Source organism: Halichoeres trimaculatus, unplaced genomic scaffold (assembly GCF_033239565.1).
Source record: "Halichoeres trimaculatus isolate MK-OKI-2021-1 unplaced genomic scaffold, fHalTri1.1 fHalTri1_scaffold_20, whole genome shotgun sequence".
NCBI classification, from domain to species: domain Eukaryota; kingdom Metazoa; phylum Chordata; class Actinopteri; order Labriformes; family Labridae; genus Halichoeres; species Halichoeres trimaculatus.
This window is the reverse complement of record NW_027437198.1, coordinates 24,813,450-24,828,749: the sequence shown is the minus strand read 5'-3', so window position 1 is coordinate 24,828,749 and position 15,300 is coordinate 24,813,450. Positions and strand designations below refer to the sequence as shown.

Below are 15,300 nucleotides of genomic sequence, written 5' to 3'. Positions count from 1 at the left end.
TCTATGAGCAGTCTATCTAACGCTGGGCGTGTATACGCATGGCTCTGAAGGATGCCTGTATGTGTCAGGAGTGTCACACTTCAACAGGAGATTAGCAGAGTGCAGTTTGAGGAGTTTGCTGACATGTATGAGTGAAACGTGTTGAAAGGTGTTTCACGGAGCTTCAGGCTGAAGGGGAGCGTTTACTGGCGTCATCAAGTCATGAGTTTCAAAGAAAGAGAAGATATTTGACAGCCGCTAAGGACTCTATCTTTTGGTTTCTGAAGGATCCTGTGATGACGTAGCAAAAATAGCCCAAAATTTGGGCTTTACATGAGCTGGCATCACTGAAATCCTTCAAAATAAAAGACCCAAAACAAGACATAAATCAGGTATTAACAAATGAGTCTTGCATAAAAGAGTCCACCTTAAAAACAAAGTTTGTTTCTGTGCTGAATGAATCTCAACTACAGATCAAATTTCCCTTTTGTGACACAGAGCAGCATTTACATATGCAAATACAGAACGTCTTATTCTGACAGTTAATCCAAAACTGTCTTGAGCTGTTCAGCCTTCTTTGTTCTTCTTCTTCTTTTTGCAATTAAAGCTGCTCCTTCCTGTTGGAAAACAGAGCCCCGTTTCTACCAAGCGGTCCTGTATGGATCAGTACAGCTTGGTACAGGCTGGATCGGTAAAACCTGATCCTGTTTCCACAGCCAGCCTTGCCCTTGTTGGTAGGCGGCGTGTATGCTAGGTGCTAAATACTAGCACGACGGCATAGAAGCACGACCCTAGACTGTAATAATTAATGGAAATAGTCTCCCCAATGTCATCCATCTGTTTCTGAAATCGACTTTTGAAGCAGATCGGCTATCCCGGCCATATTGAAAGTGACAGGGGTTTCAAGTACAGCTATAGGGTGCCTGTCAGTCATGTAAGCTCATACATTGTATGCCAATAGTGAAATTAGTGATTCAGACAGGAGACATTTTTTGAACCAGGCTGTAAATAGATTAATTTCTGCTTTGAAAACGTCTTTTTTTGGCTTGGTGTGTATGTGACTTCTGGTATATCCAGAGCCAGCCTCAAGTGGACACTTGAGACATAGCAGATTTTAGCACTTGAGCACTGTCTCATATTCTTAGACTGGAGGTTGCTGCTTGAGCTCGACAAAATGTACCCTGCTAATAAATCCAACGAAGAAGAAAAATGCAACACAGGAAACATAGAGCAACGACGGAAGACATTGATTGTCTCGGCTCGTTATTCAAAAGCACCAACAAACTTCAAACATGGCAGGGTTATGGGTTTTTCTTTATTACTTGTCGCACAGGAAGTGACCACTCAACAGTCTGCATGTTTCTCTAGCTCCACCTTCTGGGGTTGGATCGATATGTCTGGCACCCATCGGTAAGTGGGATGCACGATATATCGGTATCAATATCGGTATCGGGCGATATGTTAATCGGTATCAGCTCATATTTACTCATTAGCTTCCAGCATTTTCAGAGCAGCTTGATCGATCTTTCAAGACCCAAATTATCTCGTTTTCTCTGACTATGTTAACACCAAAACTACCTAAGACCAGTGGACTTTTATGTCTTTCCTCCTGATTTTGATCCAAAAAACAGACAAAACTTTTTTAATCACGTTCATCCCCGCTGCTCCATCCTTTGGCACTTCCCATGGTCGTCTTTTCTCACAGTCGCACCACTCTTTCTCTCTGAACTACCTCAACACATCATCTCAGATATCAATATCGATATAGGTAAATATCGGTTATCGGCCATAACAACCATATTAATATCCGATATCAGTATCAGCCAAAATTTTCCCTAGTCGATAATTTGGGGATCTGTCCTGGTTTTGGTCAAAGGAAAGTCACAAAATGTGTGCTGTACCGAGACGAACCAAACTGAACCACTTGGTGAAAACAGGTGTTAGTATTTCTATTTTCTCGTCAGCTTGTTTTAAAAACGCTGTTATTAGACTCAACATATTGCACCAATGGTTCATGCATTCATCATCTCTGATTGATCGCAGCATTTTGCTCTTTGGGATCTGAACCGGAGACCTCTGGATCAGCAGTCGAGCGCTCGGCTCCTGAGCTCTGCCCCCGTACAAACAGAGCAGCAGTGACAGTAACAGAGAGGTGTTCAACTTTATGTCAGCACAAAATGAAAGTCATAAATCATCTCTCCCACCGCCCGGGCTGAGTCTGCAAAAATGACCTCTGCTGTGGCACAAACAAGCACAAACAGAGAGGGAAAAGTGACTCTGGAAGCGATTTAGTGTTTATTAATCATAAGTCAGGATGTGAACACAGAAGTGGACGAGGGACTTTGTACTCGGCTGTCAAACGGCCACACAGTGAAAGCCCTAAAGATGAATAATACGTGAATATCTGCCATCATTCCTCCTCAGTGCTTCTGTTATGGCTGAATGTGAATTTTCTGTGTTGGTTCAGGATAACTGCAATCATCAGCAGCAACATCAAACTCATCATCACATCTCGAGCTGTTTAATGTCTCTGAAAATCAGTATGACTAAAGGAAGTGCCTCGTGACACCCCCTACATCAAAAGGAGGAAAGAACATCAAATTATTCAAGGTTATTACCAAACTGACACATCTAAAAACACGCCTCTGTCTGCTCAGAGACTTCATGAAGGAACGGGCCAAATTGCGATGTCTGTACATTTAAGGGAGACGTATTTCACAGAAGCTGTGGACTTTGAGTGACATGATATGAATCAAAAGAGGATTTACACCCTCTGATTTCTCAGCCTGTGATCTGTGAAATTTGGTGATAGCAACTGGTCGGCTCTGAAGACGCAGATAAGAAAAGAGGGCTGAGATAGCGCGCGGGCCTAATTTCCGCAGCCAGCACTGGTGACTGGATTTGGACAATATCACACGGTCATCTTTTATTGTTCTCGGAGTCGCATGATTACGACTTTGTGTGAGAGCATTACAGAGGAGCGCAGTGACGGAAGGAGAAGGGCACGGCGTTGAAAATGAGGAGGAGGATTATGCGTTCACATTACTGCGAGAAGCCGCAGAATGTAAAGCTGACGTACAGCAGAGTTCATCGAGTTCGTTTAACGACTTTTCATCATGCTTATGTCACATTTTTCAGCAGGCGACTCTTTCTGTTTCCTGAAAGACCCAAATTTACTGGCACCAATCACACACAGCATGTTGGACATCAATTATTAGTCACGTTATGAAAGACTGCCTGTGGTCAGACCACTCTGTCCTTCAGCCCAGCTGGTAGCAAAGTTTCAGAGCAGATTCAGACAAAAATTCCGACGTAACCCGAGCAGGAATTGAGCTGGGCTTTACGTCAACACACTCTTTGTAACAGCACTGAGTCTAACTTTAGCAAACAAAACACACGGCTCAGATATTAGGATATAATTCTGTTGCACCTTTGAAAATCTAAACTGTAAACTGCGTAGACCATCCTCTTCAAGCATGAAACTTTTAGGGGACGTGAAACAATCAAATATGAAATCCTGGCCTTCATATGAAGCAGACTTTTATGAAAGGCAGGCCTTTATATCAAACAGTTATTGCCCAGCTTTTGCATCTTCCAAACCTGAGTCTTCTCTGTGATTGGCATGTAGCTCTTTGATACAAAGGTCAATCAAGCTTTGTTTCACAGAAGTCTGTGTGTCGCCAGGAGAAATGCAGCCGCCATCGCGTCGTCAACGGTCTGCAGCCTTGTAGCTCCACCCCCCGAGAGCCGTTGGTTCAGTGTGGCACCCATATGAAAGGGTCCCATAAAGTGGGAGGGCTTGTCTTAGTTATTTGGGAATCTGTCCCAGGATAAGTCAGTGGAAACACCACAAAATGCGCCGTAGCGAGACAAACTCAACTGGTCTGCTTGGTGGAAATGCGGCTCTTTAGAGTAGGTGGGCCTAAAGATGTGTTTCCTGTTCATGTTCCTTGCGCATTTTGTGTTTGGACGCATTAAATTATGTATTTGTCATCTTGTCAGTACAATTAAACTTTCGGTTTTGGTTCTGCCTTCTTACTTTTTTTTTTTTTTATTATCCCATACAACCCTTACCTGACACGCCAGACGGACAATTTCATATATCTGCCACGGAAAACTTCACTAGTCCATCTAGGTAGCAGCTCTTCGGATTTGTTTGCAGAGGCGGGACCTTCAAATAATCAGCAAGTGTTGACTGAACGACCGTTCTGATTGACACATTCGTCACAGACCAATCCACATCGAGCCACGGTTTGACGTAGCTTATGTGAGCTGGACGACTGCTGCCCTTTTTGTAAAATTTACTTAAGAATCAAAGGAACGCTGACAATTACAAAGTTTGTTGATGTCACGTCTGCTCGTCACTCCCACCTCTCTTCCCTGATTGGGCTGATCAGAATTTAGCCAAGTGATTTCGTTGGTCAATGGAGCCAGGCAAGATGGTTCTGCAGGATTTCAGACGCTGAATCAGGCAGGTCCATCTGCCTTGCCCTTCTTGATTGGCGGCATGTATGTCAGGTGCTAAATAATAGCAGCTCATCCATAGACTGTAAGAATTAATGGACACAGTCTCCCTGACGTCACCCATCTGTTTCTGAAATGGACTTTTGAAGCAGATTGGCTATCGCGGCCATATTGGAATTGACGGGGGGTTTGAGTACAGCTTTAAGGCACCAGTCAGTCATGTAAGCCGAACAACCCCACAGTGTGTGAAAACCATCCCCATGATGGTGTTGTCACAATCTGCCAGAGTTTTTTTGATAGGTAATGAGAGGGATACACATTTCAAGCTAACGCCTGACGCTTCGATTTAATGTAGAAATGACAACTGAAGGATGTTTTGTTGATGAACAATTCACAATACAGTAGAAAGTGTGACAACTAACCCTGCCCCCCATACTGCCCTGACCACTTCCTGTAGTTAAGTGCAAGAACAGCAGATTCACCAGTAAATCTTTGATTTTACCAACCACAAAAACAACAATGCAACTCATCGATGCCCGAATTCCTTCATAGACGTAATCGATTATGTTTACTAAGGGGCCATTAACACGACAAAGGTTTTAGGAAAAGATGCAGAAGTAAGTTATGTTCCGGCCACTGTCTTTTAACAAAACATGCATCAGTTGCTCTACTTCTGCACTTAGCATTTGTCTGGACAATACAGTTATAGCGCCAACTACAGGCGTGGCATGCTTGCTACGGCGTGTTCAGTTCCTCAGCGTTTCTGTGCAAAAGCAAATTGTTTTCTCTGCATTATTGTGCTTTGGGGTGAAATGTTGTCATATGAACGGAGCCTTGGACTATGGCAGAGGAGTAAAACAAATTTTCAGAACAAAAACTTATTTCCGTTCTTTATCTTTAACATCATTATTGAATACATTTCCAATCTGCAATATCAGACTTTGAACAAGTGTTTCAGAGTCGAAACTCGCATCTTCCCACTGATTTATTTGTCAGTGGTTTCGAATAAACACTCCGGATAGATCGTCCTTTGTTTGGATGAGTCTAATCAGTCGTTTATTTTCACTAAACTCTTGTTTGGCAAACACACAGATAACGGTTGATTACATCCACGCTTAGACACTCAGAGGATTCTTCTTCTTCCTGTGACTGAATCAGAGCCAGAGTGAAACTTTGAAGTCTATAAAAAGATGAGAGTAACATAAGAAGTATTATAAAATTGCCGCCCTCACTCTCACCTGAAGGCCTCGTCCTATCGCGCTCCTCCACCCCTCCTATCACTGTCAGCCAGTCCCAGACACTTCCCCTCCCTCCTGCCCTCAGAGGGGGTATTAAAACCAGCACCACCTCCTCCTCATCCCCATCATAACCACACATCCAACCCCCACCCCCAACCATGACCCAGTTTGGAGGGGATAAGGGGGTAAGTGAGGACCATTGTGAGTACCACAGGGAAAGAAGCAAGATGCTCTGCCTCCCTTCTCTTTCAGGAAGCGCTCACACTTGGTTAAACACACACACTGAGAGCGGCTGCAGACGAGACGGGGGTTTTTGTTTGTTGGGATGCCGTTGTTTTTGACGTCAGATGTCAGAGGAGGTGAAGGAGGCTGAGTGAGACGGAGGCAGAGATGTGGGGCCTCAGGTTGAGGGACAAAGGACACAGTACCTGGCTTCTGTAGGAGCAGAGTGAGTATGCTGCTTTATCCCTTCACTTTCCTGCTCGTTTTTTCACCACGTGCTGCTTTCGAGTATTTTTCACGTGCTGTAAACTCGTTGGGATGTCACGGAGGCGAAAAAGTGATGTTACATGTCAGGTGCATGCTCTGATGGAGCTCTTCACACTCATGAGATAACTTAACGTGTATTTTTCTCTGAGTAAAAAGCACAGATGCACACAGCCTGGCGCAAAAACTCATCATGTAACATATGGAACCAGTTTACCGTTGCTTTTCTTCCCTTCGGACAACGTTAATGAGCTAACTTTTCGTTTCCCATGAACATACGGAGGAAAGATTTTCCTCCTCATCCATGTCGCAGAAGACTTCACAACAAAAAGAATCAGTAGTTTTGTTTCTCTTCTTCTTTTGTCTCCTGGTACAAAGCCAGGGGCCCAAACTGGGGCTGCCATCTGGAATTTGTAGTTTGTTTGCGTTTCTTGGCCGCGTGCATTCATCAAGCTGCAATCCTGTGTGTTTGCGTGTGAAAACGCACACCGAGCATTCAGTCTGGTAGATATTACTGCATGAATCAACAGCTCAGATAAACTTCTGCCTCCATGCTCTGGATGCAAAGTCACCTTTAGCGTGCAGAATCCCTTCGTGGAGTTTTTAAACAAAGTTACAGCTGGAGGGAAAAAATAGACAGTCATAAAGAGTTGATAAGAAGTCCGTTTTTGGCTCTGCTGTTTTTTTTTAGTTGAATATTTCTGGCTGCCTAACAAAGGAGCTTATCCCACGCATTCAGAGAAAGAGCGGGGGAGTCTCAGTGTGAGAAAAACCCTCTGTGTGTTTCCAGTCAAGCTTCCTCTGCGCAGACGGACCTTTGTATGACATAATTTCAGATGCTTAACGCTGATCTGTCAACATCAAAGCAGCCAGACTTTAACCCATTTATGACGATCCAGGGGTCGATCGTGGACAGATGTGCGGCGGCTCGCTGTGGGAGAAGATTAGTTTGATCTGCAGGACGAGGTGGAGGCTCGGATCACAAACGTCTGAGGGAGATGACCCCGAAGTGAGGACAGCAGGAATGCTGACCCTTACTGAGGGCGCTCAGAGGTCTCTGAGGCTGTTTGTGCCTCTACGTCTGACCCTAATTATCACACTAAAACCATCCAGTAATGACTTCCTGTTTGCTACAAAAGAAACAATTTAATTCCATCCAGTTAATTATTAACCACGTCCCTTATTTTTCAATAAAAGCTTTGTTTTGGTGTTTGATGGAGCCTGACAAAGAGCGCATATTAAATCTCTGCTCACTCCTCATTGTCAGCGTGGAGGACGGCTTAAAGCTCCTGTTTGATATCATTCAAGGCAGAGCTTTGTGCAGCGGTAATGACATTGCTTGAGATTTTACTTCAAATGTCGTCAGGAAAGGAGATAAAGTGAACGCTGTGATAAAGTTTCCAATCAGAGAGAATTCTGGAGACAGAGTGGGGCTTTTGTCATCAGGACACCAAGAAAATGATGTGAAGAAATCACCTGTTGGGGGTAAACACCCAGGCACATTAATAATGTAGTTTAAAGACGTGTTATCATCTAACTCTAGGATTTATATTCTGTTATGATGCACATGCCACTACATAAATAACCTGTGAGTTGCAGAAAAAAATTTCAATTCTATTTCCAGGTTTGTATCCACAAAGTCAGCGCCAGCAGAAGAACCCCATCACTCTGTGTGGTTTATACACTGCAAAAAACTGAAATCTTATCAAGTGTTTTGTCTTTTTTTAAGTAAAATTGTCTTTTTATACTTTTTATACCAAGACCACTTTTTCGTGGTCTCGGTCTTGTCACGGCCTCGACAGTCTTTTGTCTCAGTCTTGCCTTGGTCTCGGGGTCTCCCGTTCTCGATGGGTCTCGGACAGACATGGTCGGTCTTGGAGGGATTAGAAGCCAACGATATGTCCAGGCACACTGCTGGCTTTGTAGAGCACAACTTTCTATAATGGCTTTTATTATTTTTACACGCCCTTTGAGTATTTTGAGACAAGCGTCTGCGCTCATCCTGTTTGTGACTGCGGAGAAGCAGACGGGACGCAGATGGGCGATCCACATCAATTTAACTGGAGAGAGAGAGAGACAGAGACGCGTTGCATGCTTGGGGAGTTGTTTGACTCTTACCTGGGGAAAGTCCCATTTTGCGTTGTAACTCCCTCTAATCCACGAGTTGAACCCTCTGTTCAGCATAAATCTATCTTTTGGTGAGCGAAGCAACATAACGTACCTGCAGAGAGATTTGCGCTGACATGCAGAGGTGTGTCCAGATATTTTTGAATGGGGTGCCCCGACCAGGGCACTCGCTATGTATGTATTAAAAATACAGGATTGAAAGGATACAGCTTTAACTAATTAACATGATTAACATAAATAAATAAATGATTATAATAATAATAATAATGATAATAATAATAACTATCATTGAAACAAAAGAAAAAATATAAATAAAGGGACCTTTTTTACTATATCTGTAATCACATAGTTCTTATTTTTCCGTAGTGAGAATTGATAAGAGAATTGATAAGAGAAGACATGAAGACAGTGCCACAGGTAGTCATATAAACTACATGAATAACACAAGGCTGTGTAGTGTTAAATAAAAAAAAAACAGGGTTTAGACCTGATTTACGAGAGTGGTAAGTTACTTCTGCTGTGATCTGGCGCTGTATGGAAAATAAAATTTATTTTTCTTTTTGTGTTCAAAATCTTAAATTTCAGCTCAGTGAAGCACTTTAAGCCACATAATTAAATTTCTTTTTTCCTAATAATTGTGCCTTGAAGAAAACATTTCACTACACCTTATTCATGTTTGAAAATTATTAACATCATATGAAGGCCATGGAAAGTGAAGAAAGGGTGACACGATGGCATTTTAGGAGGCAAACTTAAAATTTTGGGTGCACCTAAATTTTGTGCTGTTGCACCAAAAAAACAAAAAAGGTGTAGCACAACACTGCAACCAATGCAAAATGTTAGCCTGGAGCCCTGTGTTACAGAGAGACGTCATAATGAGACAGCAGATCAATCACAGCAGGAGAAAGTGCTGATGCTTTCTGCACTTTAAAGACACAAACAGAGGCAGGTCTAATTAATAACTGAGCGAAATAATGAGGAAGACGACCGAGGGAATGTTTACCCTCCGTTTGTACTGACGTTTGCTCTCTGCAGGGGGCCGAGCGGCTGCAGCGCCCGTCTGTACGGATGTTTGCCTCTGAGCGGAGACGCAGGAACAAATTAGTGTTTGAAACAACCAGGAATTAATTCAGTATCTCCATTAGCTTTGCATGCAGTGACCCCACAAGGCATGCATTGTTATCATGCACAATGAAAATTTAACCTATAGTCCTTTAATACATTTAATGAGTCTATAAATCTACATGCTAATATGCTGTGCTTGATTTCATCCAGAGGCTGATGAATCATCTCCACATACATCCAGCAGAGCTTTTTACAACATTTACACTGTCTTAATTATCCAAACTGCCCTCAGCCTTTAGGCATTAATATTAATGTGGCTTTGTGTGAATGTGTGTGTGCAGGGATGTTTGATATGCAGATGAACAGTTTAGATGCAGAGGAGGGGGATGCAGACTGCTGTGAGTGAATATTTTGCATATTTTGCATTGCTGTGCACATTTTCAAACTGGTGACATTGTTCATGAATTAGCATCATAACCGCGTTTGAGTGCATTTCATGCTCGACATGCTTTGAAAATTGCATAGTTAAGCTCCATAATGAAAAATTAAATGTGTTTATATCAATATTTTTCCTAATTTTAATGTTTTTGTTTGAATCTTCTTTTATTTTTGGTCAACTCTAATGATTATAGCTTTAACTACAGCTTTCAAAAAGTGTGTCCCAGCGCTTTACTGGAAAAAAATGCGAGATTCACATTGAAGAGATTTAAGTTAATGAATGAAAATTAAATGGTGAACACTAAATTATGTTTTATGCAAACCCTTCCCTTACCATGCAATCAAAACTTCATGCGTCTGCAGAAGTCCGCCCCCCCCTGCACAAGCCGAGGTCTGTCCCACAGTGGGCTCGTTCCCCTGGTGTGTCTCGTGAGCCCGAGGCTCCTCCAGCTGGAGCGCTGTGTCCAAATAATGAGTCACTGCTGTGAACAGGGAGCGCCTCAGCTCACCCCAAACGCAGCGCCCCTTTCTCATGGCGGGTTTGTTTGCAGGGACGCTGAGGCTCCTCCCCGTGTGAGACGCCTGTCTGTCTGCGAGTCCGTCTGTGAGTCCATGTGGACCCAGAGGGAGGGAAGCTGGAGACTGAGGGGATCCCTGCGGTGACACTGACTGTAATCGTGACTGAATCAATGCATGAGGTTGTGATGAGGAGGGTTCACCCCTGAGGAGCTGCTCTTGTTGACCTTTGACCTCGCACTGTTGTGGTAGAGATATGAGCAACGCTGAGGGCTTAAACGTATCAGTCTTATTGGTTGGTGACCCATGATCTCCAAGCTCTGACCTTTTTTTAAGCCGGTGGACATGAAGCTATTGATCCTGAATCTAATTCCTCATCAAATTGCATTACAGAAACAAAATATCACATAAAATATTATATTTAAAAACAGTTTTTGTAGCAAATCTGTCGTGACTCTGATGGTTTTGTTTGTGCCATTTTTCCACCACTTTCCATCCTGAGTAACAGACAGTAACAGAGAGCCTGCTCGCTCTGTGTGTGTTTGTGTGTGTGTGTGTGTGTGTGTGTCGTGCTGTTGGTGAGGGTGACTCACCTCAGTAACTTGATGCACAGAGTCAGCTTCCTACCCCTAACTGCCCCACTAGCTCACACAGACACAGATTGGATGAGAAAGCAGAATGCCAGGTTATATGTGTCCGAGGTTGTGGGAGTACGAAGCCCGGACTGCTGCACGTCCCGGCTGGAGCGTCTCTCCTGGTTCAGAGGGGGTGGAGCGACGGAGTCTTGTGCACGGGGCTTCAAACCTCACCACTACATCCACACAGAGCTGTTTAACCTTTGCACACTGCAAAAAAATGAAATCTTATAAAGTGTTTTTGTCTTATTTTCAGTAAATGTTGTCCTATTATACTCAATGAGCCACATTCAAGTTATCAGTCCAGGAAAATGTCTTGTTTAAAGTTATTTAAAGACAAAAATAAGGTCTGAATTGCTTGTAACAAGAAAAAAATGCTTTAAAACTTGCTTGAAACTGGAATTATGTCTTAGCTCTGCTTGGTAAGGTTGGAGCTGGTAGATGTCACACGTTACAGACACGTCTCAAAGCACCGGGCTGTGAGTAGAGCTAAATATAGCCGGCTACTAAACTACGGTACAAACTGACAAAGTTTGCTTGTTGTCACGTTTCAAAGCGTAACTCTACCTAACTGTTGATAAATACCTTACCTCGTGGCGTTGTATCTTGTAAAAAAAATTGTCTTGAACAAAGAAAAAGATCTCCATTCATTTCCAAAACAAACATATGCTCTTGTAAGAGAAACATCCAAGCAGCAACCTCCGGTCTAAAATTATGAGACAATGCTGAAATGCTAAAATCTGCTGTTTCTCGAGTGTTCGCTTGAGGCTGGCTCCAGCAGTACTGGGAAGTCACAAACACACCAAGCCAGAAAAATGCGGAAATTAATCTATTTATAGCCTGGTTCAAAAAATGTCTCCTGTCTGAATTGCTAATTTCACTATTGGCACACAATGTATGAGAGGGGGATGAATTTTTTTTAACTTGGCAGTTTAGAGGATATCCAAGCTTGCCCGATCAGAGGCACAGCTCAGCTTATGTGACTGACAGGCGCCCTTTAGCTGTATTCAAAGCTCTTGTTACTTCCAATATGGCCGGGATAGCCGATCTGCTTCAAATGTCCATTACAGAAACAGATGGGTGACATCGGGCTTTTTGGCTTAATATGAGCCACATTTGCCTGACCAGTCCAGAAAAATGTCTTATTTCAAGTTATTTCAAGACACAATTAGGTCAGAATTGCTTGTAAGAAGTAAAATAAAAATCAGCCAATCGAATGAGAGAAAAGTTACTGGTATTAAGACGTTATTCTAGTTTTAAGTTAATTTCTCAAGCAAATTTTTCTTCTTCCATAGGCAGATTTTTTTAAGTTGTTGCAAGCAGTATGGACCTCATTTTGCCTTTCAACAACTTGAAATTAGAGATGCACCAATCCAACTTTTTTGGTCCTGATACCAATACCTGGGCTTTGGGTATCGACCGATAAAGCTCTTGATCCGATACCTGTGTTAAATAATAACCTGCATGCTCTACTGTGGGATAAGACTGGTAATGTTTTGAGTAAAAAGTTTTGACTGATCCTTTCCCATCGATACCTGATCCAGCTTTGATGGGCTGGATTGACCCCAAAACCCAACACCAGGATCAGATCAATGCATCCCTACTTGGAATAAGATTTTTTTCTGGACTGGTCAGGTGAATGTGGCTCATATGAAGTCTAAAAAGACATTTTTTACTGAAAATAAGGCAAAAACACTCAGTTCAGTTTTATGCAGTGCAGTCAGCTGTTTGTTTAAATCTGGTTGTTTTCATTTAAAGGACGACCCTCCTGCTCAGTTAGTGTTACGTAAAAAGAATAAACTGATGTAATGCTGGAAAAGTCAGACACAGCGACCATGGAAGGACACTGCTATGACTGTGTTTGCTTGTGGCAACTTCCCCCCTTCCCTCCCTACCGCTCCGCTTTGCTCCGGACATTTGCTGCTTACTCATACATGTCGGTCACAGACGCTCGCAGTTAGCTCTCTCACGAGGACTTCACTTCTCCGGCTGATAGCGGGAGTTTCACAGCCATTTACTGTATGTCCACACACACACACACAGACACACACTCCGGGGATTCCTGGCTCTCCTGTGTTTCTGGCGTGCCCTTATATGGTCAGAGTGATCAATACGACGCATGTTTTATGGAGAGCCTCCTTCAAAACATTCCCACCCTTTGGAGACACAAAGCAGAGGCCTGGGAGCTCCTACCCACCTCCTCCACACACACTCTCCAGCTAAGCTCTCAACCTGCTTGGTAAGGATACTGTCCCAGAAGCCCTTTAAACATCAAACTAAGCCAGCATTCATGGCTGGATTTTGCTCAGTCTAAGCCAGACGCTGGTGCAGATTCAGAACAGGGGGAAAGTTCTGTGGAGGTGTCATACTCATCCCCAAAAGCCGCCCCGAGGGACAGAAGTGTTTGGGTTCAGCTCCATCGCCTGAGATAATGTGGCTCTGCTGTCTGGCTCCCCGCTCTGATGGAGTGTGTGCACGGCCACCTGCTGATTCTGCTGGTTTTGATGGACTGCCTGGAGCCAAGACCTAACCTACATTGGCAATGTGTCCTTCTTCTTAACTGTGCTCAACGCAAACACACACACACACACACACACACATGCACAGCAGAGCACAATGCCATTTACCTCCCAACCAGAACAAACCAGTCAAGTTAATACAATCCTGAAAACTGCACCTCTCACAGAAGAAGGCTCACTAAGAGGATTTATTTCTTCAGAAAGAGATAGGCTGTTAAATAAAGTGTGTGTGCGCATTTGATGATAGCAAATTCCCCATTTGGATTATTTCCCCTCTCTTCTCTGTGCTGCTTGATGGTATTTTTTAACACTGATATCCTCTTTCCACCCTGTTTGCTCCTCTAATTCCTTAAAAAGCCCAAACTTGACAGCCACCTCACTTAGCCACTCCGCTCCAAATTCAGCTTTTTGTATTTGTGCTGCGAGAAGCAACAGATCACATTAAGGGGGTATTGATTGGCTAAGCCCAGAGAGGAACACTTAGTCTAATTAAGGCAATTATCACGTCAACCCTTTTCACTTTTTGTCTCTGAACTCGGGGAAGTAATAAATTTTCAGAAAGGATAAAAGTCAGACATGAAATATCTGCACAGATCATCTGTGATGAATGAATAAATTGCTTTATTTCGTTGATGTAGATGACAAGTTGAAGTAGTATCAACTTATTTAATCCTACCCCTTTGAAATTTGTTCAAATCAAATTACAACACTGTCTTTTGTTAATTATTTTTAAACATGTACAGTTGATATAGAGTGTATTAGGGCTGGGACAATTTGCTGTTCTTGCAATTTGATTCTGTTACGATTTTTTACGAAGTGCAAGTCTTCGATATTTACGATTTTTTTGTTTGCTTTTTTTAACGCCAGACCATGTGAAAAAGTTAATTGATGATAATAATGTCTACAGACTATATGAGGGGGGATATTTTACATGAGTCAGAGAGAAACATTTCACCCTCTGCTGGAGAAAAGTGGTAACTTTTTTCCAGTCCAGTTTATAAACAAAGACTGAAACAAAGAATGAATAAAAAACAAAAAAATGATTTTTTGACGAAGAATCCCAATTTTGATTTTGTCAAACAAATAATCCTGATGTATTGTATATCTATTTTTTTCCCCTACCCTTACAATGCATCATTCAGAGGTGTCAAAATTATTCACATTCATTACTCGAGTAGAAGTACAGATAGTAGGGTTTAAAAAGACTTTTGTAGAAGTTGAAGTATCGACTTGAGCTTTTTACTTCAGTAAAAGTGTAAAAGTACTGGTTCCAACTACTTGAAGTATGTAAGAAAAAGTCGTATTAAGGGGAAAAAAATGCCACCAAGGACAAAAGCTTAGGCCACACTCTAAAGGCCACATTGACTATAAAGTTTCGTGTTTATCAAAATTTTAATGTTGAAAATGTGGAGCAGCTGGAGTTAACTTATTACCAACACACAGGCTAGATTGATGTAAACTAATCTAGGCTAGCCAAAATATTTGATTACTTTATTTAGATGCCACTTCAACACCCAAAGTGTTTTTCCCCCTGTGTAAGCCAAATTAATTCTATTTTCCATGCAGTGCCAGACCAAAGCATGAATAATTCAAGGTTACTGTGGATAATTTTCTGAATAATTATAACCTTTTTCCCATAACAGCCACCGTACTTAGAAGGTGCTGTTTCCTGTTTTGTGCCAGCAGAGCGCAGCACTGGGTCTTCATGTGAAATAACTGTCATGATATAAAGTGTGTTCACCTGGCAATGGTTGAATAAATGTTTGGGTGAGAACTTCACTACCTTATTATTCCAACTCTCAGGCAGTGTCATGTTTGTATCCAGCCACAGTC

At 42.5% G+C, this 15,300-nt stretch overlaps 1 protein-coding gene across 3 annotated transcripts in view; it reads left to right on the top strand.

Moving 5' to 3' along the window:
* gjc1 (gap junction protein gamma 1) overlaps positions 1-15,300 on the top strand; it is a 56,996-nt gene that overhangs the window by 38,225 nt on the left and 3,471 nt on the right. The window contains exon 1 of one of the 3 annotated variants that reach the window (XM_074696143.1): positions 5,903-6,129. The exons of the other annotated variants lie outside the window; for them this stretch is intronic. The gene's annotated coding sequence lies outside the window, so the exon portion shown is untranslated. Of the gene's footprint in view, positions 1-5,902; positions 6,130-15,300 lie in introns of those variants that run through there. 3 annotated transcript variants of the gene reach the window in all.